The sequence below is a fragment of the Megascapheus bottae genome, chromosome 22, assembly GCF_031878675.1.
Source record: "Megascapheus bottae isolate mThoBot1 chromosome 22, mThoBot2.hap1, whole genome shotgun sequence".
In the NCBI taxonomy this organism is placed as follows: Eukaryota; Metazoa; Chordata; class Mammalia; order Rodentia; family Geomyidae; genus Megascapheus; species Megascapheus bottae.
In genome coordinates this window covers 24,081,359-24,103,087 of record NC_143530.1, presented here as the reverse complement: position 1 = coordinate 24,103,087, position 21,729 = coordinate 24,081,359, and the positions used below count along the sequence as shown (strand labels likewise).

Genomic DNA, 21,729 nt, shown 5'->3' with positions numbered 1-21,729 from the left:
GGGCCCTGAGTTCAAACCCAAGTAGAGACACACACACACATACACACAGAATACAGAATCTGGGGGTAGCCATGGCGAACGCCTGCAAAGTCTAGTCTTCACTACATAGTACAAAAAAATTATTTAAAAATTAAGAACAGCTGGGCTGCCAGTGGCTCATGCCTGTAATCTTAGCTCCTCAGGAGGATGAGATGTAAGTATTTGGGTTCAAAGCCAACTTGGACATGAAAGTCTGTGAGACTCTTATCTCCAATTAACTGCCAGAAAACTGGAAGTGGAGCTGTGGCTCTAGCGGTAGAGCAGTAGCCTTGAGCTGAAGAGCTCAGAGACAGTGCCCAGGCCCAGAGTTCAAGCCCCATGACTGGCACAAAAAAAGTTATTTAGTTAAAAAGTTAAGAATGCTGGGAGCTATGGCTCTCTCCTGTAATACTAGCTACTCAAAAGGCTGAGATCTGAGGACTGCAGGTCAGAGCCAGCGTGGGCACTAAAGTCCATGAGATTCTAATCTCCAATTAACCACTAGAAAACCGGAAGTGGCACAGTGGCTCAAGGGATAGGGTGGTAGCCTTGTGCTAAAGAGCTCAGGGATAGTACCCAGGGCCAGAGTCCAAGTCCCATGACTGAAAGAAAAAAAAAAAAGAATATCTGTTCTTACTGCTTCTCACTGGAAGTTCTAGGCTACAGTCAGACAAGAAATAGAAATGATATCCAAAAAATGAGAGCCATAAAAAGTTTAGGAGTTGATCTGACAAAAATGAAAAAGACCTGTAGAATGAAACTACAAAATTTGCTATGATGAGGAAAACTCATATAAGAAAAATGTGTCATCTTCAAGGGTCAGAGACAACGTTCGGGATTTTTGTGGTGTCAGAATGCTCTGTTCCTTTACTGTGATGGTCAAAGCATGAAACCACGTGTAATGAATTACATAGTTCTACTACACACACACACACACACACACACACACAGACCTTGGGAGTAGTTCAAGTCTGTGGTCTCCCTTTCTGGACAGTGTACCATGGTTACATGAAATGGGATAAAAGATATGGCTTAGGATGCCTTTGTTTGGTGTTTTGCCACTTTCTCAGGATCTATTGCTTCCTTACAAATAAAACAAAAATACTAGAATTAAAAATGTTACTTTTATGAATGAAACTAGACTACATAAAAACTACTAAGTTGCAAGAAAAAGTGAGAGAAAAATATTAGTAAAGCATTAAAAGCAAATGTGCAATTATCACAGCAAAGCTATACAAAAAAAGTATCCTCTCTAGAAATACATATAGATGAAATTACCAGAAGGAAATAGAGGAATTGGGGAGTTCAGCGAAGAGCACTTGCCTGGCAGGTGCAAAGTCGTGAGTTAGAGCCTCTATTCTGGGAGAGAAAAATGGAGATACCAGACAAATAAGCACAAATTTGAGGAGCATGTAGATGCATGTCATTTGTCATGATTCAAACTTCCTTGGTAAATGGATCCTACCTGGAAGATTTCTACATTTAAAGAAAGAAGTGGACCTGAGAATGGAATCAATGACGGTGGATATTTTAATTCTGTACAGTTGAAACTGGGGATGTGTTGGGTTGGACATTTGGAAACAGTAGTCTTCCAGTGTCAGAAAATGAATAAGCACAGAGCTATAGGAGAGTTCATGAAGGTGTCTCACTTCTGCATAGAAGGGCATTGTGCCGTTCTCCCAAGAGTTAGGCAGGCATACACACTGGGTAGTCTCCATTTTTATCCTAACTCGAGGGACGAACAAGTTATCCATTCTTGTTGAATTGGTTATTGGAATGATGAGGTAATACAAGGAAATTTTAAAGCACTCTGTCAGTGAGGTTGGAGGAAAGGGGGAGATGCTGTTCTTTTAAAGGCAAAGCATGTGTCAGTTCTTACCATATCTGGCTGGAAACATCTGGGAAGAGTTATAGTTGGAGAAGGTTAGTAAAGTCTGTGAGAAGTTTCCACTCAAGTTCCCACTCTAGGTGCATTTTTTTTTCTGGTCATGGGGCTTGAACTCTGGGTCTGGGCACTCCTAAGTAGTGGGATTACAGGAATGAGCCACCAGCCCCAGGCTAGGTCTATTTTTTTTTTTTTTTACAGTCGTAGGGCTTGAACTCAGGGCCCGGGCACTGAGCTTTCTCAAGGTTAGTGCTCTCCCACTTCAGCTACAGTTTCACTTCCAACTTTTTCTGTGTATGTGGTACTGAGAAATTGAACCCTGTGCTTCATGTTTGCTAAGCAAGCAGTACGAGGCCACACTCCCAGCCCACATTGTGGTCCTTTTTTTTTTTTTTTTTTTTCCGAAGCAGGAAAGGCGGCCCCAACCCTCCAGATGCCCTAGCTCTGCTTTCTGCTCTGTACCTGACTTCTCTTCCACCTCTGCCACCTCATTGTCTCCAGGCAGTAGAGCAACTTCAAGTTCATCAAATACCACTTGTTGTTGTTGTTGTTTTCCAGCTTGGCTGGAGAGTTCTCCTACTCTCTTCTTTTGGCCCAGTCCTCCCCTCTCTCTGACCTGGCTGCTCTGTTGGGAGTCAGCACAGGGGTCAGTCTAAGAGAGTCCTGCCCTGTACCTTTGCTGCTATAGGTGACTCTCATGTGGGGGCTGGCTATGGGTTGTAAAGTTTTCACCTTCCATGAAATGTACACTTCCCAGGTTGCATCCTTCCCCAGGCTGAAGTATGGCTCCCCAGCAGGCAGGAATCATACACATAAAATATACATGCTGACATTACCATCTTAAACCATTTCTAGTGGACAATTTTGCTTTAATATGAATTTATTCCCTGAGTGACAAGAAAATAAAACCGGTGACTGGGGATGATAACTAGAGGTGGAAGGAGGGCTAGTGGGAAGGATGAATAAAAGTGAATTTAGTTAAAGAGCTTTATAAGCACGTATATAAATAGAAACAATGAAACCTGTTAAACTGATTTTTTAAAGGCAGGGAGAGAGCCAGAAGTGTGGCCTCATAGTAGAGTGCTTGCCTAGCATGTACAAAGTCCTGGGTTCAATTCCTCATACCACATACACAGAAAAAGCCGGAAGTGGTGCTTTGGCTGAAGTGGTACAGCACTAGCCTTGAGGAAAGTTCAAGGACAGTGCTCAGGCCCTGAGTTCAAGCGCCAGAACTGGCAAAAAAAACCCACACACATAAAAAAGGAAGGGAGAATGAGCAAGAGTGTCAGAGGGGATGAGTTTGATGAAATAATTTGCACGCAGGTATGCAAATACCACATTGAAACCTGTCTCGTAAAACTAATAGACACTAATAAAAATATTTTTAAAAAATGTCAGGGCCAAGAGCGTGGTCTAGTGTTAGAGTGCCTGCCTAGCATGCACAAAGCCCTGGGTTCAATTCCTGAATATCACATATACAGAAAAAGCCAGAAGTGACACTGTGGCTCAAGTGGTACAGTGCTTGCCTTGAGAAAGTCCAAGGACAGTGCCTAGGCCCTGAGTTCAAGCCCCAGGACTAGAAAAACAAAAATGTCAGGGGTTAAGAGTGTGGCCTCAAGGTAGAGTGTTTGCCTAGCATTCATGAAGCCCTAGGTTTGATTCCTTAGAATCACATACAAGGCCTTTGAAATGACTACCAGTGGGACTACCTTGAGGGCTTGCAGGCTGGCCCTTGATCTGAGCTGTCTGAGTGGCCAGGGGCTTGACTCCCAGGGACTGGAATGGGTGGGCTTGGTGAGGACTATACCTATGTGAGTAAAGGCTCAGTGTGCCACTGAGGAGTGCCTAGAAACTAGGAAGGAGGGTGTCAGTCAGTCAACCATCTCCCAGGGATCATGCCAACATATCGTATACATACCGAATATGAAGTTGTCTGGCCTGAAGATTTTGCCAAAAGGTCCTGAGTCTACGGGGCCGGGCTCTAGGTCCACCAAAATGGCCCGAGGAACATATTTATTGCCTGTGGGAACAAGAGTTGACTTTGGCCTCTGATTGACAAGCCTACCCTATGTGGCTGTCAATATTCATTACAGAAATTGCAGCTTTTGAGATGTGGCCATGGAAAACAGATATACTGAGTGTGGATACCACGCAAGAAGCTTCATCAACTGCAAGAATGTTTGTGGTTGTATGTTCAATTAATATGCATTCCTTGTGCTTTGGGCATGGTGGCTGAAACCTCAGCTACTCAGGGGGCAAAGATGAGCATCAGGGTTTAAGCCTAATTGGGGCAAAACAAATATGGCAAGAACCTTTCTCAAAAGTGAGCCACATGAGGATACAAAAATTAACCTTCAGAAGTCAGTAGCCTTCTTGTACTCCAACAATACACAAACAGAAGGCCAAAACAAGAAAATGATCCCATTCACAATAGCCCCCAAAAGAATAAAATATTTAGGAATATACTTAACCAAAGATGTAAAGGAATTATTCAATGAAAACTATAAAAGCCTAACAAAAGAAATTAAAGAGGACACTAGGAAATGGAAAGACATCCCATGCTCATGGATAGGGAGAACCAACATAGTGAAAATGGCTATACTGCCAAAATTGATATACAAATTCAATGCAATCCCCATCAAAATCCCAAAGACATTCTTTACAGAAATAGAAGATATAATCCCAAGATTCATATGGAACAAGAAAAGACCTAGAATAGCCCAAACAATTCTAGGCAAAAAGAGCAATGCAGGTGGTATTACAATACCAGACTTCAAACTCTACTATAGAGCCATAATAACAAAAACTGCTTGGTATTGGCACAAAAACAGACCAGAAGATCAGTGGAACAGAAGACCCAGAAATAAAACCACATACCTATAGGCTACTTGTATTTGACAAAGGAGCCAAAGATATACAATGGAACAAGCACAGTCTATTCAATTATTGGTGCTGGCAAAACTGGGCAGCCACAGGCAGAAAACTAAAAATTGACCCTAGCCTCTTGCCATGCACAAGAATTAACTCAAAATGGATCAAAGACCTCAACGTCAGACTGGAAACCATGAAACTACTACATGATAGAGATGGAGAGACACTCAAATTCATAGGCACAGGCAAAAGATTCCTGAACAGATTCCCAGGGTCACAACAGATTGGAGAGAGACTTGATAAATGGGACTACCTAAAAATAAAGTTTCTGTATAGATAAAAACATAGTCACAAAAGTAGAGAGACAGCCAACCAACTGGGAAAAGATATTCACCAATAATACATCTGACAAATGCTTAATATCCAGTATCTACAGGGAACTCAAGAAACTAATCCCCCCCCAAACCCAACAAACCATTCACTAAATGGGCAAGGGAACTATAGAGAGACTTATCAGAAGAAGAGATTAAAATGGCAGAAAAGCATATGAGAAAATGTTCATCATCTATGGTCATAAAGGAAATGCAAATAAAAACAACCCTAAGATACTACCTTACCCCAACAAGAATGGGCAAGATTTTGAACTCAGACAATGAAAGTTGCTGGTGGGGTTGTGGAGAAAAAGGAACCCTACTACACGACTGGTGGGAATGTAAACTAGTTCAGCCACTCTGGAGAGCAGTGTGGAGGTTTCTTAAAGAACTGAAAATTGACCTTCCCTATGATCCTGCCATGCCACTTCTGGGCATCTACCCTGAACATCATAACCCAAGGTATGATAAGGACACTTGCTCAGCTATGTTCATCTCTGCACTATTCACAATAGCCAGATGATGGAAACAGTCCATATGCCCTACTGCAGATCAATGGATACAAAAAATGTGGTATATAGGAGGCTGCGTTGGGCTGCAGGAGAAGATGGCGTTCTCCACAGGAGTTAAAGTTCCTCGTAATTTTCGCTTATTGGAAGAACTTGAAGAAGGACAAAAAGGAGCAGGCGATGGTACGGTTAGCTGGGGCCTTGAAGATGATGAAGACATGACACTTACAAGGTGGACAGGCATGATTATTGGGCCACCAAGGAGAAATTATGAAAACAGAATATATAGCCTAAAAGTAGAATGTGGACCTAAATATCCAGATGCTCCTCCATCAGTTAGATTTGTAACAAAAATTAATATGAATGGAATAAACAATTCCAGTGGAATGGTGGATGCACAGAGCATACCAGTGTTAGCAAAATGGCAAAATTCATATAGCATCAAAGTTGTACTTCGAGAGCTAAGACGTCTAATGATGTCCAAGGAAAATATGAAGCTTCCACAACCACCTGAAGGACAAACATACAACAATTAATTTTAGTGAATCTTAAATTTGTCTTAAATCAACAACCTTCTACTCATATTAATGTCTTGATTAAGTATCACAATGCAAAATACCTACACGTTAAGTAAGAGAATACCAGCTGGTAAACATGACATGGACACTTGTAAGAATATATTTAATATATGTACACCCATTATGTTTTCAGGTAATAGGAGGAAAAGTGAAGCAGAATTTTTATTTCTCTTGTTAAGGCACTGTCATTTAAACATGAACCTGGAGTACTCGAATTAGAACTCAGGTTTTCAAGGTGAAAGCATGTCAAGAAGAGTCAGATGGCAGTGGAAAATGATTGTGCTTCTGACACATAAAACCTCCAGAAGGAAAAACCGAAGTGGCATGCTTTATCCCTCTTACTTAGTGAAAAAGCTGCAGTTGACATTGGTTAAAGTAGCAGGTACAGTGAATATTGTCATAAATTGTGTTAAGTTTTGAAACGGTGTGGGTGTAGTATCAAAACTATGTTCAGGATTGTTTTGATACCTGTATTTATAATAATGAATTTCTGTTAAAAGTTGTTCCTGTATGTTACATATAACAGACATGACAAATATTTGTTTACAGTCTATGTTTAAATCCACAAAAAGGAACTAAGTGTATGGATATGTGATTTTGAGATTAAAGGTAGTCTTAAAGTATAAATAAAATGTGGAACTGTCAAAAAATGTGATATATATATATATATATATAAATGGAATTCTACATAGCCAAAAGACAAGATAAAATAATGGCATTTGCAAGGAAGTGGATGAATCTAGAGCAAATCATGTTGAGTGAGACAAGACCTAAGGAACAAAAGGCGCATGGTATCCTTAATATGTGGCTATTAAATCCAAAGAGTACAAGAGCGAGGACTCAATATTTGCATACCCAATGCTATGGACATGGTAATGGAAATATAGACATAAAAACCTATGACTCTATAGACATGTTTTATTTCATAAATTAGTATGTTTCTATGACATACAAACCCTTAGCCTAATTTAGATTAAGTTCTAAAAACTAAGTCCCAGTGATTGTATATGTAGATTCCCTTCTTGAACACTTGTTAAACTTGTCATTTGAAATATGATGTACAAATCAATGTTAATAAATTCTTTAATAAAAAAGAAAGAAAATATATTTTTTTTAAAAAGCCAGGAGAGGGTCACTGTATTGAATGCTCATTTCATAGCAACCGGCACTATTCTGGGAGACAGGAAATTCTTGGAGCCACTCTCCAGGAACCTAGCTGGAAGAAGTAGGTCAGAGAGTGAAGGCATCTCAATGCCTATCCCGTCTTGTCTCCCTTTTTCTCTTTGTGACCAGCAAAATATGAACTGTTCTGCCCCAACACTCTCTCCAGGATATGACAAAGCGAATTCTCTGAAACTGAGCCAAAATAAAACCTCTGTTTAGGTCAGGCAGCATGTGAATTAACGAACAAAAGGCAGTAACTTTACTTAGTAGCAAAGAGGAGAAAAATCCAATTTTAATGAACATTTTTGCAAAATAGCTGGGCAGTATTATTCATCAGTGTCATGAAAGACTGCTCTAGATAAAAGAGTCACAGTGACTAGACATATATAGTTCTGGCCCATAATGCTCCAGAGAAAATATATGTCAGCTAGACAGTTAATGGCATCTGAGTAAGGTTTGGTGTAAAGAATTTGTCTATGCCAATTTCTTGGCTTTAATCACCATACTATGGTTATACAAAATACTAACAATGGGGATATGCTGGAATTATTTATTCTCAGCGCTCTATAGTTTGAGCCACACTCCCTGCTTTTGCAACTGTCTCCAAAATCTGAAATTATCTCAAAATTAAAATTTAACCATATATGTATATATAATTTATTCAGATAAGCTGATGTAAAATTTGACTTCCCATTTCTAAAATCCTATCAAAATGTAGTTGTCTAATGTGGTTTTGGTCAGTCCTGGGTCTTTAATCCAGGGCCTGGGCACTGTTCTTGAGTTTTACTTACTGAAGGCTAGTGGTCTACCCCTTGAATCCCAGCACTATTTCTGGCTTTTTTTCATGTATGAGGAACCGAGGAATCAATACCAGGGCTTTGTGCATGCTAAGGCAAGTACTCTACCATTAGGCCAAACTCACAGCTCCCTAATAAGTCTACTTGTGGAGAGACTTTTTTCTACTGAATTTAAACAGCAAAGATCATCTTATAATCCTGACGAATGTTACCAGCATCTGCCATAAAAATCAAGTCCAAGGGTCAGACAATTAATGCAGCTCTATTATCACTGCCAGCTAATACAGACCTTCAGAATTTTCTCTGTTATATCACATTGTGTAAGTATCTGTTGAAATCAACAACTATTTACTGAATGTCAGGCATTGTTAGGTATCAGAGGGACTGGTGTGACTTTTACTTCTATATCTTTCCGTCCTAGAATCTAGCACACAAGACTTACTAAATAAAAATATGAATGAAGGAATGAATGTGTTTATTTCAGATTTCAAATTCAGAGCTTCATGGAAAAACCTTCTATCACTTTCTCAGACAATGAAAAGGAACAACTAATGATCAATTGCCATTTATACTCCATGTCACTATTTACCTACTATCATTTCCTCTTTCCCCTCACACTACATTCAGGCCTCATACCACACCCTAGTTCGTCAACTTTCCCAGTTCAGCATCTAGTTTGTGATTTTACTGCTTCATCCAGCACTTTTTTTTTTTTTGCCAGTCGTGGGGATTGAATTTAGGGCCTGAGCACTGTCCTTGGGCTTTTCAAGGCTAGAACTCTACTACTTGAGCCACAGCACCACTTCCAGCTTTTTTCTATGTATATGGTACCAAGGAATCAAACCCAGGTCTTTGTGCATGGTAGGCAAGCACTCCTACCACTAGGCCAAATTCCTGGCCCCTTTATTCAGCACTTTTTAAATAATCTAGATTGTTCAATCATTCTCTTCTCCCAGTCATGTGGCACTGAGCACCGAAAGGTACACACTATTCCAACAAGGCCTGTTACTCAGTCCTGCATGATCATTAACTGCTAATCAGCAGTTTAAGAATTCATTCCCACTCACGAGGTTGCCCCTGGAAGTCTACACATCAAGTGTTGGACCTCTCATACAGTCTGGAAACTCATCCCCATCCAGTCGCTTTCAATAAATGAATGACCCTATTACACCATTTTACTGAAAGAGCCTAACATAAACTCCTTCAATTTTCCTGTTTTCAAATATCCTTAAAATTACATGCCAGCAATTTAAAATGAAGAGGAAACCATAATGCATCCACGCATATTTTCTATCTACTACAGCAGTTAGTGGAGCCATTCACAATACACAGGCAGGTACACAGGTTTGTATGCATGTCAGTTTACCTTCTAGGGTAGAAAGAAAAAAAACCCCAAGTGCTAATGATCAAGCATTAGAGCAACACAAATTTGGAGGCTAATTCTTAATTGTTGCAGACTACACTGCTTAGAAAGTTACAACTTAGAAGTCTTTAGACTCTTTAGAGTACAAAGCACCAGGAATCCGTCTTATCTTGACCACAATGCACTAGCAAAGCCTCTCTAAAGAAAGTAGAATCTATCAACGGTTTGCTCACTTTTACAAGGAAAAACTGACATGGAGTTTGGACAATAATTGGCTAATTTTGGTCAGTCTGATTTTAGCAAAGTAGCAGTTATGCACTGCCTGACCCTTATGGCAGCTCCCCTGTTGGACCCATGGTGGACAAAGAGAGCTCCACCTTCCACTCAGTGGGATTTGTACTCCAGGCCTTGCTGCTTCTGAGCAGGGAGATGAAAACACAGGTGGCTACTGGTTCGGAAGCTTGTTACTCAGTATTATTATTACTATGCCAGTCCTGGGGATTAAACTCAGGGCCTAAGCACTGTCCTTGGGCTTTTTCAAGCACAGAGCCCTGCCACTTGAGCCACAGCAACACTTGCAGTTTTTTCTATGTATGTGGTACCAAGAATTGAACAGGGATCTTCCTGTATGCTAGGCAAGCGCTCTACCACTAGGCCAAACTCCAGGCCCCCAGATGCTTATTACTCTTGTTAGAGACATGAACAGATGTTACAGACCAGCATTTGGTTTTGGTCTCCTAATTTCTTTTTCTTCTTTGGAAGGCAGACATTTAAAAATTAAGGAATTCAAAGGGAACAACTTATATGGGGGATTTAACACCACCACACGTGCCCAAGTAAAAAGTAATGCTCAGAAAAATCCTGAGAAAACCTTAAGTTTACATCCCGAGCTGAACACCAGCACAAAGACACTGCAACAATTAAACACAAAATAGAAAACCCTGAGAAAAGGAGTATCTGAACTTCTCTCTTACCAATTCAAATGTGTAATTTTCAATTTAAAAAAATCATCATATGGCCTACTGGTAGAGTGCTTGCCTAGCATGCACAAAGCTGTGGGTTTGATTCTTCCATACCACATGCACAGAAAAAGCCAGAGGTGGCACTGTGGTTTAAGTGAGCACTAGGCTTGCAAAAGCCCAAGGACAGTACCTAGGCCCTGAGTTCAAGCCCCAGGACTGGCATAAAGAAAAAGAAATCACAAATGATACAAGAAAAACACCAAACAAATCAAAACAGGAATGAACCAGCAGGTGGTGAATTTACTATGTAAAAACTTTAAAACAATCGTTTTAAAGATGCTCAATGCTGACACAAAGTCAAGAAAAATGATGTATGAACAAAATGATAATGTTGATAAAGAGAAAACAGGAAAGAGTCTGTATGGAATTTTAGAGATGAAAAGTATAGAACTGAAACAAAAGATTTCCTAGGGATTCAAAAGTAAATGTAAACAAGCAGAAGAGTCACATTCTTGAAGTTGGAAAACTGAAATCATCAGGTGTGAATAAAAAAAGACTAAAGGAAAATGAACAGAATCTAAGGGGCCACTAACACAAGAACTAACAAATGTGAAAGAACACAGTCACTAGACACTTCAATAAGGACATTCTGACACTAAGGAAAAGGGAAAACAAACATTGCATCACTGGTAAGTTTTTTACTACAGTTCTTTATATGTTCATTTATGTTGTTCACTCACCAAAACCAAGCAGAAAATTTTTCATTTCAAATAAGAAAAATATCTAAATAAAGAGATGAGAAAGCACAGGTACTAAAAACAGTGGAAATACAAGAAAGGAAAGGTGATGTATTGTCTTGTGCTGTATCCATCTTTACCTTACGGCTATCAGAAGTTATAGAGAACTTTTCATAACAGAAACAATATATGCGTTTTTATTATAGCTCTTGTACAATGAATGGACCACAAAAATTTATCAATCGAAGTAGACAATTCAGTAGTTCTTAGCATAGTCATAAAGTTATACAAATATCATACAAACTCTTGAAAAACAAACAACATACTCACTGAGAGTCACTACCCATTCTCCTCTCCTTTGTCTTCTTATGGTTTGCCTCTTCTGGACAATTCATATCAATGGAATTATCTATTAGCCTTTTGTGCTAACTCCTTTCATTGAGCATGTTTTCAAGTTTCATTTATGTTGCAACATTTATCAGTAATTCATTCTTCCTTTGTGGGTGAATATTTTAATATGTGGCTATATTTTGACATCTATACATAGATCAGCTAATATCCACTAGCTCATGGATATGTATGCTGTTTCTATATATTGGTTATTCTGAATACTAATACATCTAGGAACACACTTTTATGTGACCATGTGTTTTCAATTCTCTTGGAGTGAAATTGATGGGTCATATGGTACTTCTATATCTATTATTTGAGAAACTACCAAATTGCTCCATTGTACCATTTCACATGCCCAACAATGCGTAAGGGTGAAAATTTCTCTGCATCTCATCAGCACTCAGTATACTATCGTTCAGAATACCTTTCTGAATAGTGAGTGTGAAGTGATAGTTCATTTTGGTTGTGACTCATTTCCTTAATGACTAATAATGTTGACTATCTTTTTCTTTTTTTTTTCTTTTTTTTTTTTTTGCCAGTCCTAGGCTTGAGCTCAGGGCCTGAGCACTGTCCTTGGATTTTCTCAAGGCTAGAGCTCTACCACTTGAGCCTCAGCACCACTTCCGGCTTTTTTCTATGTATGTGGTACCGAGGAATCGAACCCGGGTCTTCATGCATGCTAGGCAAGCACTTTAACCACTAGGCCAAACTCCTGGCCCCTTGACTATCTTTTTCATGTACTTTTTTTCTTTCTTTTGTCAGTCATGGGGCTTGAACTCAGGACTTGAGTGCTGTCCCTATGCTTTTCTGCTCAAGGCTAGAGCTCTACCACTTAGAGCCACTGTGCTACTTCTGGTTTCGTGTGGTTAACTGCAGATAAGCCTCTGATGGACTTTTATGCCAGTGCTGCCTTTGAACCAAGATCCTCAGTTCTCAGCCTCCTTAGGAGTTAGGATGTCAGGCACAGGCCACCAGCACCTGGCTTTTCATGTTTTTTGTGTGTTTGGTTTTTTGACAGTCCTGGGACTTGAACCCAGGGCCTGAGCACTGTCCTTGAGTTTTCTCAAGGCTAGCACTTTACTACTTGAGTGACAGTACCACTTCCAGCCTTTTCGGTGTATGAGGTATCAAACCCAGGGCTTCATCCATATTAGGCAAAATACTCCTTTTTTCAGGGAAAAAAATAAGGCTTTCTAATCATTATATCTAAGTAAAATGTAGGTATCTTAAAGTTCATTTATGAAATTATGCTTCTAGACATCTGTTAAAAATATAACTTTCCTCTCTAAAGGAAAACATTTACCTGCTAAGTAACTCTAATCCAGCGGAGTATTTCGGCAAATATGCAACAGTCCTGCAAAAACAAAACTCCAAAACACTTATTTTATTGAAATGGTTTATGACTGCCAGGCACTGGTGGCTCATACCTGTAATCCTAGCTACTCAGGAAGATGAGATCTGAGGATCATGATTCGAAGCCAGCTCAGCAAGATTCATGAAGGTTCATGAGATTTCCATGCCCCATTAAGCACCACCCCCGCGCAAAAAAAGAAAAAGGGGTAGAAGGAGGGAGGAAGAGAGGGATGGGGAGAGGAAGAGGATAGGAGGGAAGGAGGGAGGGGAAGAGGGGGAGAGAGAGAGGCAGGGAGGGAGGGAGGGCGAACAAGAGAACTAGCTTAAGTGGTAAAGCCCTACTAACCTTGAGCAAAAAAAACTAAGGGCTGAGCCCAGGCCCTGAGTACAAGCCTCGGGACCCATGTGAAAAAAACAGAACAAAAATCATTCATGATTTAGTCAACTTGAAAAAAAACAGTTCCATATGAGAATTCTGGCATTGTGATATTGTAAGGTATTTTTAAATCACTAAAGACAATTTATCTAAACTTTTAAGAAAGATGTATTATTTTAGTGTTAATATGTAATATATAACTGTCACTCTGTTCTGAAGACTGTCTTTTGCATATGGTACAACAAATATTTTTAAATGTTAAATTTTAACCCCCATGTATAAACATTTGAAGACCGAATTTAAAAATACTTTAGCCAGGCGTGGTGGCTCACACCTGTAATCCTAGCTACTCAGAAGGCTGAGATCTGAGGATCAAGGTTCAAAGCCAGCCTGGGCACAAAAGAACCTGAGATTCCTATCTCCAATTAACTTTTAGAAAATGAGAAGTAGGGCTTAGCTCAAGGGTAGGGCAGTAACCTTGAGCTGAAGAACTCAGGGACAGCACCCAGACCCCCCAGGCCAAGTTCACGCCCCATGACCCACACACACAAAAAATTATATATATATAAATGTAATTAAAAGATAAAGAGAATAAGTAGGCAAGATCAAAGTTCAACAGCTGAAAGTTAATTTGACCACATGCTTTAGTCAAGGTATTAAAACCCTGCACAATTAAGTGTTTTCATATAAAGCATGCTACAAGGACTTAAAGAACCCCAAGAGCCTTCACTTGCCAAGTTCTTCATTATTATCGCCAGTTCTGGGGCTTGAACTTAGGACCTGAGCACTGTCCTTCAGTTTTTTCCTCAAGGCCAGTGCCCTGCCACTTCAGCCACAGCACCACTTCCAGCTTTTCTATCTATGTAGCACGGAGGAATCAAACCCCGGTCTTTGTGCATGCTAGGCAAGCCCTCTACCACTAGGCCAAACTCCTGACCCCTCATTATTTTTCAATAGTCAGTCTTTTTTTTCTTTCTGACACAGGGCTTGAACTTTGGGCCTGGGCACTGTCCCTGAGCTCTTCAGTTCAAGGCTATTGCTCTACCACTTGAGTCACAGCACTACTTTCAGTTTCCTGATGGTTAATTGGAGGTAAGTTTCACAGACTTGAGTGCCAGGATGAACTGCAATCTCCAGATTTCAGCCTCCTGAGAAGCTAGGTTTACAGGCATGAGCCACCAGCACTTGACTTAGTCTTATGATACAAATTGTGATTAAATAATATCGAATGACTATCCATGTCAACAATTTCACAATTTTGTCAGAGGAATTTCCTGTTATGAAATTTAGGAAAAAAACTTTTGTAATCAGATACCCTCAACAAACCTAAAACCCAGAATTAGTTTTATTATTGTGAATGCAACCAAAAATTGTAGAATATTCAAGTCATAGTAAATTAAAATCTTAGCACAAGTTTACCTGGGTTTGCTTTTTACTTTTGCTTCTCTTGACTTGTCACTTAAAGTCTTAAACCTGGAATAGAATAAACATAAATATATTATAAGTCTAAAGATTTTCAATCACAAGTTTCCCCAGTAATTTTAAATGGTATACACTCCATTTTGTTTTATTTTTTGAAGCAAGAATTCATCATCTATACAAGTAACAAATATTTGAGAGTCTAGGGTAGGTCAACTACACAGGGAAAAACAGCAATGTTTATATTTTTACTCCCCACAAAACCTTTGTATGTGTGTGTGTGTGTGTGTGAGTTGTGAGGCTTGAACTCTTGACCTGGACACGTTCCCTGAAGTCATCAGCTCAAGGCTACCACCTTACCTCTTGAGCCATAGCGCCACTTCCAGTTTTCTTGTGGTTAATTGGAGATAAGAGTCTCATGCACTTTAGTGCCTGTGCTGGCTTTGAATCGTGATCCTCAGATCTCAGCCTCCTGAGTAGCTAGGATTAAAGGCATGAGCCACCTCACACAGCCCAAAACCTTACTTAAAACAAAAACAAAAAAAATATAAATGTTGATTGGTAGAAATCTTAAATTACTGGTATCATTTAAAAAAGCAAAAAAGTTCATTCTGGACCCTTGACTTCAAACCTTTACACATAAACTCTGACCTTTGAACTTTGACCTCTGACCCTTGACCCCTGATTTTTGCCAGTCCTGAATCTTGAACTCAGGGCCTGAGGACTGTCCTTGGGTTTCTCTAGGCTAGAGCTCTACCACTTGAGCCACAGCACTACTTCTGGCTTTTTCTGTGTATGTGGTACGAGGAATTGAACCTGGGTCTCAACCACTAGACCAAACTCCAGGCCTGAACTTTGACCTTTGACCACTGATCTTAGGCCCTTGAACTCTGACCTTTGGCTTCAACTTCTAATCTTTGACCCTTGACTGTTGACCTGTTTTTGAACCATAATCCTCAGATCTCAGTCCCTAGATTGGACAGGATTACACAAGAAACATTTTAAGCAAGATCAGGAAGAAGAGTTTCTGAAGCAGCCAGGTGACCTACACTTACACAGCAATCAGCAAGGTGGGGGCTGTCCCACCACTGAGTCCTCAAAGCTGGTAACAGGAGTGTACCCAGATGGATCTTCTCAGGCTACTTAACCACAATGTCCCACCAGTTTTACACTCAAGAAAGAAGTTATGAGACTGGGAGTTTGGCCTAGTGGTAGAGTGCTTGCCTAGCATTCACGAAGACCCAGGATCACTTTGTCCATATCACATACATTAAAAACAAAACAAAACAAAAACAGAAGTGGTGCAAGCCCCGAGTTCAAGTCCGAGGGCAGGGGCAAAATATTTATTTTCCCCTAAACTAACAGGGAGAAGAAAAACATGAGCCTCGATAATAATCATTAATGGAGTCCTTACGCACCCATAAGTAATACTTAACAACATGAATTGAAGCCGGGCGCGATGACTCATGCCTGTAATTCTACTCAGGAGATTGAGATCTGAGGATCGTGGTTCAAAGCCAGCCCGGGCACTAAAGTTTGTGAGACTCTAATCTCCAATTAGCCACCAGAAAACTGCAAGTGGGACTGTGGTTCAAGGGAAGGGGGATAGTCTTGAGCTCGAGAGCTCAGGGACAGTGCCCATTCAAGTCCCACGACCACCACCACCAACAATAAAAAACATGAACTGAAATAAAAATATGTGCTATGGGTTCAAGTATTTGCCAGTTCCTATTCAGTAACAGTAGAAACATTTCTGGTTGTTCCAGAAAAGTTCAAACAAAAAGTTCAAAGCCGATATCCTTCCAATTCATAATTTAAAACAGTATAACTAAGTCAAAATAACCCCTGAAAGGAGAGCCTTGATAAAGGTGACACTTTTTTTTTTCCCCAAGGGCAATTTGAATTAAGCACTAGGTAGAAGCGATAGTCACATAGCCTGCTTGAGGGTTTTGCAAAACCATGGCCGTCCTATGAAGTGAGACCATCATTTCAAGAGCGCCTGGAGAAACTCGCCCAACAAGGTGGAGTGGAGGGGCAGCGCCCAGGCAGGGTGGGATCACCTGGGGACCTCGCGCACCTTCACCCCGGCTCTGTGCGGCTGAAGTGACCCTCGGGGCTGGTGAGAGGTCGTGGGGCCTCGGGAGTTTGGGGAGGCTCCCGGACAAAGGTCCCAGGCACCGGGGTGGGAACAGGGTGGCAGCAGTTGCGGTGGCCCTGGCTCAGTTCTTTCACTGGGGTAAAGGTGGAGCGGACAGCGGGATAGGCCGCGGACGGCGGCGGCGCTCCGGGGTGGGGGCGCCCGGACCACCCCGGGAGTAACCGGGAACCCCCCGGGCCGAGCGGGCAGAGGTGTGAGGGGGGTACCGGAGGGGGCGGGGAGTGGAAAGGACGAGGAAGCGCGGAGCCAGCGTCCCGCGGGGGAAGCGAGCGGGGAGGCGCGCCCGCGGGTCCCGGGGCTGGCGTCCTCCAGGGGCCTCGGCGACTGGAGGGTGGGGAAGGGGGGGGTCCCCGAACCCTGGCGCGCCCCGCCGCCACCGGGCCGGCCCTCCCGCCCCGTCCCAAGTTTTCACTGGGCGCCCCGGGACGCGCTCCTCCTCGGTGGGCCGGAGGAGGCCATCCTGGGGACAGCTCCGCTCCTCCGCTCACCTGCGCCCCCGGGGCACGGCCGGGCGCCCCCCGCGTACTCACCCGGAGGTGAAATCCTGCCGCACGCTCAGCAGCCGCTCGCGCAGCGTCTCCAGCATCGCCGCCACCCGGTCTCCCCTCCTCGGCCGCCGTGGTCCTCCGATGCCGCCCCGACCGGCTGGGCCCCGCACCAGTCACCACTCCGCAGTCCCACGGCCGGCTCTGCCCACCGTCCTCACCCCGCAACCCCCGTGTCGGCCGGCCGCGCGCGCAGGCGCCATAGAGCGCGCTAGCCAGGGCTGCAGGAAAGGGTGGGCGGTGCTAGAGGACCTTCGGCTTTTTCCAGCTGCCCCAGGGCCTTCTCAGTTTTTCTATTTACGCAGGGCTTCGTGGAAGCCACATTTTTTTTTTTCTTTTCTGATGCTTGCTGAGTCTTCATTCCTTTCTCAGCCTTCCTGCTCAAGTTCCAACTTCCTCCCCAGCCTCCTGCTCTTCTTCCATCCATGCTTTCTCCCTGGGTTATTCTACCCAGTAAATTACTGCTGTCAAGGCCATGATGACAAGGCCCTCATCTTTTGTCCCGGCTCCCTTTCCCGGGTTCTCCACCACCTCCCCTCTCTTCCCCCAGGCTTCTCAAATCCAACATACACAAAATGGAAACATTCCTTGCGTACATTTTTTTCTTTTATCTATTATTGGGATTTGAACTTGAGGCCTTACCACTTGACCCACACCCTCAGCCCTTTAGTTACTTTTGACATAGAGTCTCCTTTTTCTGTCCTGGACAATCGGACTATGATCCCCTTTATTTTCACTTGTCATCATCAGTGGAATGGCAGGTGTGACCCATTACACGCAGATTTTTTATTGCTATGCAGGCTGTAACTGTCTGCCTGAGCCGGGAAGGAATTCAGTTCTCCTGATCTCAGTCTCCCAAGAAGCTAGGATTGCAGGTGAGAGACATCATGCCTAGCTGCATACTCAGATCTTATCCTGCTCTGCCCCAGACTTTTCCACGTCCCCAGTCTTTTCCACGTCTATAAAATGGCACTGCATCTAAGGTGCTCCGGTTAAGACCCTTAAATCATCTCTGGCTGCTCTTTGTTTCTCATCTTCCATAATTACCAATCAAATCCAATCAACAATCTTTAAAGTGTTTCTGGAAGCTTCATTGTAGTCACCCTAGTTTAAGGCACCATCTTGGATCACTGACAGTTGTACCAATTCTACTTTCTCATTGACATTCTGTTACACATCCTTAAAACAAGTGTCTGAAAATAATTTAAAAGGCCAGTTCTGCTAAAATCCTTCAAGGGCTTCCTGTGTGCTTGAAGTAAAAGTCAAACTCCTTGCCCCAGCTGAGAAAGCCCTAACATTTGAACCTTCCTGACTTTACTCAAGCTGAATACTATTCACCTACTAGACACTTCATACTTAAACCATAGTAGCTCTTTTCCTGCTCCTTGAAAGTTCAGAAACATTCCCACCTTGAGTCCTTGTTTTTTCGCTTGGGTTTGAACTCAGGACTTGCATATTATCCTTGGGTTTTTCTCAAGGCTAATATTCTACCACTTGAGCCACAGCATCACTTCTAGCTTTTTCTGTGTATGTGCTACAAAGGAATCAAACCCAGGGCTTCATGCATACTATGCCAGCACTTTACCACTAGGCCATGCTCCTGGCCCACTTTTTTTTTTTTTTTTTTTTTTTTTGCTGGGTCATAGGGCTTGAACGTAGCCTAGGCGCTGACCCTGAGCTTTTCAGCTCAAGACTACAGCCCTACCCCTGGGTCTAGGCATTGTCCCTGAGCTCTTCAGCTCAAGACTATAACCCTACCCTTGTGCCAAGCCCCACTTCCTTTTTCTTGAAGTTAATTTGAGATGAGTTTCAGGTCCTTTTGTGTCAGGGCTGGCTTTGAACCTTGATCCTGAGATCTCAGCCTCCTGAGTAGCTAGGATTACAGGTGTGAGCCACCATGCCTGGCTACTTGTTTTTAAACAAACTTTTCTCCAAACTTCTCTGCCTGGCCTTCATAAGTCAAGACTCACTTTAAATGATAACTTATGACTTTTTTTTCTTGGCCATTCAAATTACACATTTCCTATCACACATCTTGTTTCTTAGCAGGCTTGCTACACATTAAGTAATGAAAAGTTGCTTACTAATTGTTTTTAAGTTCTAAAAACCAGATCTGAGGTTAATGTAAGACAAAGCATTCCCCTCAAGTATGGAGCTCAAGAGGAAGCGGCATGCCTGTAATCCCAGCACTCTAGATACAGAAAAATCTTGAGTTCTAGGCCAGACAAGGCTAAATAGCAAGTGCCTCTTTCAAAAAAATCAAAATGAGACAGCCAAGAGATCAGATTTAATAATAAAATACCTTGATGCAGTATTTTAAAATATTATTTAATGCAATAGTTAAATTCAAAATGCATGGAGGTATCTATTATGTACAAAATGGCATTTTTTTTTTTTTTGCCAGCCCTGGGCTTGAGCTCAGGGCATGAACACTGTCCTTGAACTTTCTCAAGGCTAGAGCTCTACCACTTGAGCCTCAGCACTATTTCTGGCTTTTTTCTATGTATGTGGTACTGAGGAATTGAACCCAGGTCTTCGTGCATGCTAGGTAAGCACTCTACCACTAGGCCAAACTCCGGCTCCCAAAACGGCAAAATTTTAAATACAAGTTCTGATATCCACCGGATTAGTGGAGGTAAATGAGGCAGGCTGGGTAAGTGCAGGCCAAGAAGTAAACTGCCTCCCCTTTTGCTAAGTAAGCTCTCTATCCCACAGGAAGGTCAGATAATGGGCAGGTAAGAAAGACTTTTGTTGTGGGGATTAAATAAGATAAAGTACTTGGTTTATGGCTGAGGATTTCTTCTTCTACACTTTTGATATTTTCTTTCTTATGGAGGAGGTCCCTCTGCTAGTAAAATACTCCCAGCCTTTCCTAATGGAGGACAGAGGACAAGATCTGGATGGTAGGAAACCAGGAGCTCTGTCTTACCATCTTTTTTTCCTTGGGGGCAAGCACCTTAAAAGAGCACTAGTGTTTGTTTAGAGATAAAAGGTCTGAGATGACCCAGTCTCCTCAAAGTCACCATCTGAAGTTTAGTCCTAGGACTTTGCTTGCCCATAAATATAAGCCCTGTGCCTCATTGGGCACATCAGAAATAGAAAAGGATGGTTGAGTTTCCTTGTGTTCATTAAGCATGATTTGTGTTGGCATAGATACGAATGAGAGATGCTGCTTACTGAGCCCCCTTCTGCCTCCCAGAAATAGTGCCTGTTACAAAGTAAATGAATGATCATATGAAAAAGCAGGCACTTCATATCTAGTCAACTTGGAGGCCACAGCACTGCGAATTATTAAGTCTTTTGTACTTTATTAAATAAGTCCTCTGTCTATAAGTTTTCAATTTACTAAATTTCATGGATTCCAACATAACACCAAACTATGCAAAAAAAAAATCCACAAATGACTAAAAACCATCTTTATATGTTGTGCCCAATCATTTCTATCATGTTCATGGGTTCATTTTGAGGTGTTTTGTGAACATAACACATTAAAAAGGAATAAAGAAGTCAGGTAGTGTGTCCTAGTGGTAGAGTGCTTCCCGAGCATGCATGAAGCCCTGGGTTCGATTCCTCAGTACCACATACATAGAAAAAGCCGAAGTGGTACTGTGACTCAAGTGATAGAGCTCTAACCTAGAGAAAGCCCAAGGACAATGCTCAGGCCCCGAGTTCAAGCCCCAGGACTGCAAAAAAAAAGATAAATAAAAGTAAAACTTTAAAAAATGATATTTGAGGCAGGCTTGGTGGCTTACAAATCCATACTCTGAGATACTCAGGAGATGGAGATCAAGATGGTTATTCCCAACCAGCCCAAACAAAAAGGTAGCAAGATTTTATCTCAACAACAACAAAAACAACAACCACAAAGCTGGGTGTGGAAGTGTGAGTAGAAGGATTGAGGTCAGTAGCCCAACTGGCTCAAACACACACACACACACACACACACACACACACACACACAAAGGGTTGGGGGTGTGGCTCAAGTTGCAGAGTGCCTGTCTAACAAGTGTGAGACTCTGAGGTTCTGAATTCAAACTCCAGCACCATTACCAAAAAAGGGGAAGGAAGAAATAGAAGAGAAAGCAAAAGAAAAGACTACAAGTTGAAGAAAAGGCTTCAAATTGATGTGACATTTCCAAAAGTAACAACCAGGGCAAAATGAAAAAAAAAAAACGAAGCTTTAAAATATAAAGAGTTGGCATCAATACTGGAGGCTATTGGTCTAATGTT

At 41.9% G+C, this 21,729-nt stretch overlaps 1 long non-coding RNA gene and 1 pseudogene across 1 annotated transcript; one reads left to right on the top strand and one right to left on the bottom strand.

The window, feature by feature from the left end:
- Positions 1-3,501: 3,501 nt before the first annotated feature.
- LOC150048371 (uncharacterized) lies at positions 3,502-15,223 on the bottom strand. The gene is made up of 4 exons (XR_016539326.1): positions 15,157-15,223; positions 14,797-14,850; positions 12,952-13,002; positions 3,502-3,923 (listed from the first exon to the last, which is right to left on the bottom strand). It is a non-coding gene; the product is annotated as an uncharacterized LOC150048371 (long non-coding RNA).
- On the top strand, positions 5,388-7,247 carry LOC150048372 (ubiquitin-conjugating enzyme E2 variant 2 pseudogene; annotated as a pseudogene).
- Positions 15,224-21,729: the final 6,506 nt, after the last annotated feature.